This window comes from Canis lupus, chromosome 34 (assembly GCF_003254725.2).
Source record: "Canis lupus dingo isolate Sandy chromosome 34, ASM325472v2, whole genome shotgun sequence".
In the NCBI taxonomy this organism is placed as follows: Eukaryota; Metazoa; Chordata; class Mammalia; order Carnivora; family Canidae; genus Canis; species Canis lupus.
Genome location: NC_064276.1, coordinates 7,090,592 through 7,096,591, shown reverse-complemented (window position 1 = coordinate 7,096,591; position 6,000 = coordinate 7,090,592).

Sequence of the window (6,000 nt, the reverse complement as noted above, 5' to 3'; positions counted from 1 at the left end):
TTTGTTTTGTCCTCCGCTTGAGACTCCCCTCTCCACATCCTCCCTCAGGAAGTCCAGGCAGGAGCATGGTCTTGAGCCCCCACACCTGCTTCCCTCCAGTGTTAGCAGTCTCGCAGTGTCCTGTCCTGTCGGGTTCTCGGCAGGGCTGCGCAACGAACACTCTCCATGTGGATCTCGTGCATTTCTGTTATTCCTAGATGTTTGACGTTTTGTTCATCATGACTGACACTGCGTCCCCAAATGCATTTTATAACTAGGATAAATCAGAACTATTGATGTTTGCGTGTTTGGCCCATCTAGCCATGCTGCTGGAAGTTATTCTGTGAATTCCTACCATTTTCTTTGGTGGTTCTCCAGTTTCCTAGCTTCGTGGTCCTACCATTTGCAAACATGTCGAGTTCTTGTTTGGCAATATTTGAAGCTGTTGCTTTCGTTTTTGTTTGCTTCTTATGTTAGCAAGAAATTCGAGAACAATACTGAAAAAAGAGATGACTGTCAGGATTCTTGTGTGATTTTAACAGGAATGCCTCTCTTTGAGATTGCTGTTTGGAGTTTTTTTTCTTTTGTTTTGTTTTGTTTTTTTCTGGGCATACTTATTGGTCTGTTTTCTACTTTGGCCAATGGGATTGGTTGTTTTGTTTTGTTTTGTTTTTGTTTTTGTTTTTGTTTTTGTTTTTGTTTTGCCTTAAAAGCTATGGTATTTCTTTTGAGATTTACACAGGTACTCCATACAGATCAGAAATGAGAAGAGGGTTTGACAGCAGGTGCAGAGAGGGTGGCAACCTGAGAACACACCACCTGGACACTTTGATCTTATGGGTTGTTTTCTTCATTAGATAGTCTCAGTTTATCTTGTTTTACTCTAATTTTTGTTAGGGTGATTTCCTCTGTATCTTCTAACTTCATATCTGCTTTTATCTTATTTTCGCTCTTCTCATTTAGGGGAGATCTTTTCATTGTACTCCTAACTGCTTAGGAGGAGTGCCTCATTCAGCTGCTTTCTTAACAGGTATATTTTCAGCTTTTAAGGTTGTATGCTTTGCTAAGGGACACTGACTGCATTTCCTGGAGTTTAATGACCTTCCTCAAATTATGATCCTAAGCGGTCTCTAGCTGTTCTTCCCAGGTTTGCTTTGATCTCAGTGTTCTAGGATATTAATTTTTACTTGGGTGCTTTTTACTTTTCAACCATTTGGGGGATTTCATTGAAAAGCTTTTTAGTTCTTTTTCACACCTGTGAATATAGTAGAGCCTGTCTGCTGTGAAGTCTCTCCTCCATGGATTTGCAGTTTCCTTCTGTAGCCTCAAGCCTTTTATGATGATGACAAGGCCATTTTCTAAAGTTGCTGCTGTTTGTTCTGTGGTTTGTTAGTTCAGGGATAGTGATCATATTGTTAAAACTCTCTGCAACCTTATTTTTCTTCCATGTCAAATTTTCCTTGTATTTCTAAGAGTTTCTGCTTTGTGTTTTGAGGCTGGCATTCTGCAAAACTTTCTATGTATCCCTTACCAATATAAGATCATCTTCCTGCTGAATGCTGCTCGCCTGGGCTCCGAATTTGATGAGAATACCACCACACTGCTGCTATCATTGGCAAATCCATCCAGCATTTCCCAGCCCTCTCGAGGATTCAGGTGTCATTTGTTTGGTTGTCTTTAACAACATGATAAACAGACTTTGCCATTGAATAAGTGGGCTGCAGTTCCCCCAATAGCTGCTATATTGAGCTGTTCTTTTATCTTTTTTCCTGTTTTTATTATTTGTTTGCAACTTCCTTTTTTTCTTATGTTTCCTATAGTGATTTAGAAAGGTATTTCCTTAAAAAAATTAGGAATGGTTTTTATAGTTTTTAGAAATATACTTAAAAGCTTGCAATTTAATACGATAAACTGAACATGTGTTTTTTACTCCCGCTCCCGATCCTGACGCGTTCCAATCACTGTGAAGGAATTGGAAGGCACAGGAGCTGATAAGGCAGGGCAGGAGCTGTGGCGATGGAGAGCCCACAGTGTGCCCTACTGAAGTGGCAGGTCCTAATGCCACAGATGACGTAAGGAGATGAAATGCACACCTCGAAATGGCCAACTGGACACCGTTCTCTGCTCTGAGTACAGAGCACTCCTCAAATAGCACATAAAACCCAGAAGATATATGTGTATACACACACACACACACACACACACACACACCTGTTTCAGGGAAAACATAGGAGTGAGGTTGGAGTAGGAGCAAGGGACCTTTCATGCATAAAAATTAGCTATTTGGGGAGAACCAGGTTATCTAGCTATTGACATCCCAGAAAAAAACATTCTCCACATTTTGGTCTTTAGGGATCCACCAGTGGTAGTAGGCAGAAGGGATCCACCTTCTGCCTTTGTGTTGTGTGAGAGTCTGAGGAGGCGTGGTCTCCTCAGGTGCGTGGTCTCCTTGGGTACAGGCTCCCTCTCAGCTTTTCTGGGGCTTTTTCAGAAATGTTCACCAATGACCAAGAATCACCAGATACTTAGAAAAATCTGCGTCATGAAAGAAAAGTAAATGCCTCTGGAGAGAACATCATTCCATAAGCGAAAGGGAAATGTTTTAGAAAAAAACCGTAACATCAGGGGCATTGGACATGAGCAGGTGAGTGGACGGAGAGACACAGTGCCCTGGAATACGACCCAGCAATGGACAGGAATGGACCACTGGCATGATGGACAAATTGCATATCTGATAAGAGTTCCACATCCAAGTACATAAAGAATTCTCTGATTCTAACAATAAAAATTTTAGAGCACACACACACTGCTAGTGGGAATGTACAATGGCAGTTCGATGAAAATATTTCATTCCCAGGTAATTACCCAAGAGAAATGAAAGCATGTATCTACACAAAGACTTCTGCATGAATGTTCATAGCTTTATTTGCAACAGCCAAAAGCGGGAAACAATGCAATTGTCCTTCAGCAGGGGAATGACTAAGCATATTGTGGTATGTCCATACAATGGGATACTCCTGGCTGTAAGGGAGGAATGTACTCTTAGCGGCAACAGAATGACTGTATCTCAGCATCACCATGCTGACTAAAAGCCAGGCAAGAACACAGACTGTATTGTGTAGGGTAAGTGTTCGCCTACAGATGGGGACAAGGTGGGGAGGTTTACAAAAGGGCAAGAGGACATTTGGGGCTGATGCTCATTATCTTGTCTGTGTGATGATTTCACATCTATAGGCATCAAATCATGCAGTTTAAATATACGCAGTTCCTTAAATGTCCGTGACACCTCAATGTTTTAAAGACACAAGTTTACTTTAGCCCTACAGTAACAGGATGCAATGAGAACAAAATCATCCGAGAACAGTGAATCAAGAAAATAAGAAAACAAACGTGGTAAAAGAGGTAGAGGGTATAATCAGGTTTATCCTAGAAAATATAACAAAAGGCCAAGAACCAAGAAACTCGAGATCAATTAAGACGTCCAACATCTGGTTTGTGGATGTTCCAGCAAAGCACTCTCTCCCTACTTGTGTGACGGGGATGATTTCAGACACTTCTCTCCACAAAAGCTGATCAGAGGTTTGCTTCAAGGTGACCCTTGAGACAAAGTGGGCTGGCTAGAACTGCCAGACCTGGTTATCTTTGTGGGGAAGGAAGGAAGCAAGTGATTCACTGGAGAATGATACAGTGTTTGCAATTTGAGAGGAGTAATATCTGTGGAGAGCATATGTGTAGTAAAAGTGAAAATATGGATTGGAGACACATTAAAGCCCAGGACCATGGTTGTCTTTGAAGGCGAGGGGAACTGAGTCTAGGTGATGTCAGTGTTCTGTGATGGGAGTTTCTTGTTGGTTTGAGAACTCTGAAGCAAACATATCAAATCCATTTTTTTTTTAGATATTACTATTTATATTGGGTGGTTGTGTTATATTCTGTAGTTTTTGTTTGTTTTTTAAATATTTTATTTATTTGTTCATGAGAGACGCAGAGAGGCAGAGACACAGGCAGAGGGGGAAGCAGGCTCCATGCTGGGAACCCGATGTGGGACTCGATCCCAGGACCCCAGGATCACGCCCTGAGCTGACGGCAGACACTCAACTGCTGAGCCACCCAGGTGTCCCCATACTTTGTAGTTTTATGTATTGTTTATTTCTTAATTTTAAAAAAAGTGGTGATAGAGAAGGGCCATGGAGCCTAAATTGTGAGGAGTGAAGTTGGAATGTATAAGTCAGAGGGAGGGATGGGGCAACAAGGTAGGGCTGTCCCACGGATCAGAGTGGGACGCTGAGAGCCCCACGCAGGCGCCCGTGGCTGCCTTCCTATTATTGGGATAGAGCCTGCAACACATCTGTTGCCCTGGTTATTGTGATTCGGGCTTCCAGGTGGCACCAGGAGCTCCTTGGCCCCTCTGCAGGCTGACGGGGTGGAGGGGGAGTTAAATGGGATAAATACTACATCCCCTGCATCCTGGGATCTGAGGGAGGCCCACAGGGGCAGGTCACCCAGGCCATCTCTGGAGCAGCTTGTGGCCCACATGGTCAGGCTCCACATTGGACAAGGCTGATCAAAGGCAAAATACGGTTTTGTCCACAGGAGATCTTGGCCTTGTGTGGAGACAGAGGTGCTGTGAAAATACAACCTGATGTTTGCATTGTGGAAACTTAAAAGGACAGAGAGCCCTCACGTCTGCTCAGAGAGGGTAGAGTATTTGTATGATTGGGGAGAAACAGTCTGGGCACAAGTCATACCTGTAGGGCCCAGAATGTGGAAGAGCAGGGAGGCCTCCTGGAGCTGCGGGGGAGGACGTCACACCCACCCATGTGGGTGCTGGGGGGGTGGGCATGGGGAGACGCGGTTCGAGGGATGTTGCTGGGAGATGGCCGGGGAGTCTGGAAAGAGAAAATGAGGCAGAGAAAATGAGGACTGGAGTTAATGAAGTGCAAATTTTAGGAATCACATTTGTGACATTCATCATCCCTGGACTTAGAATTACTGAGAGCTTTCCTTTATGGTCACAGCTCAGAAGTGTTTATCCCATGGACTGAACTACAAGTGTGTTGTTGGAGGATTTGGAGGCATTTTCTCACACATGAAGTATAGACCGTAATACCGTAAGAAATTCCAATTCAAGCTGGCAGGCAAAACATAATTCAGGCTTAAGGATTTATTGTATTTAAAAAGAAAGTAAAAAAAATAAAAATAATAAATAAAAAATAAAAATAAAATTTCAGTTTGAATAATAATTTCATTTATGAATAAAATTTTCATTCATAAATTTTATGAATGAATGAATAACATTTTTATTTATGATATAATACTGTATGAATGCTGGTGAATAATATTTTTGAAATATATTTGAAAGCATTTATGAAATATTCTTGAAATATTTCATAAATATTTTTCAAAAATATTTATGAAATATATTTGAAATACATTTGAAAATATTTATGAATAAATAATTTCATTCATGAAATAATGTCATTTTCAAAGGCTTGGCATTGCAAAGAATGGAATGCACACACAAGAGTCCTTAATACACTGTTGCCCCACTTGGCTCTTTCTGAGGACAGTGCAGCTGGTCAAGCCATGAAGACAGGTTTTGTTTTTTTTTTCCATGAAGACATTTGATGATTCATAACCCAAGGGGTCACTGGCTCCTACATCAGCTGGCTTTGCACATAGTTCTTTGATGTGAAAAGTTGAAATCTATAAAAATACATTCTAAATATGTAGTGGCCAAAATACGAAGATTTTCCCAGTAACACTCAAGAGTCAGAGTTATACTATGATACTATGTACATAACATACATATACTATTTATACTCTAAGTTATACTACTATACTATGTGTATATATACATTATATATGTACACTATAGTTATGTGTACTATACTATGTTACAATACTTCATTAAATTTTTTTCACATTTACATCAAAATGTATAAGTTTGCTCAAAGTTGAGGTTCTCCAGGTACAGTGCAAACTGGTTGGACCAGAAAAAAAGCGAACATTATTAACTAA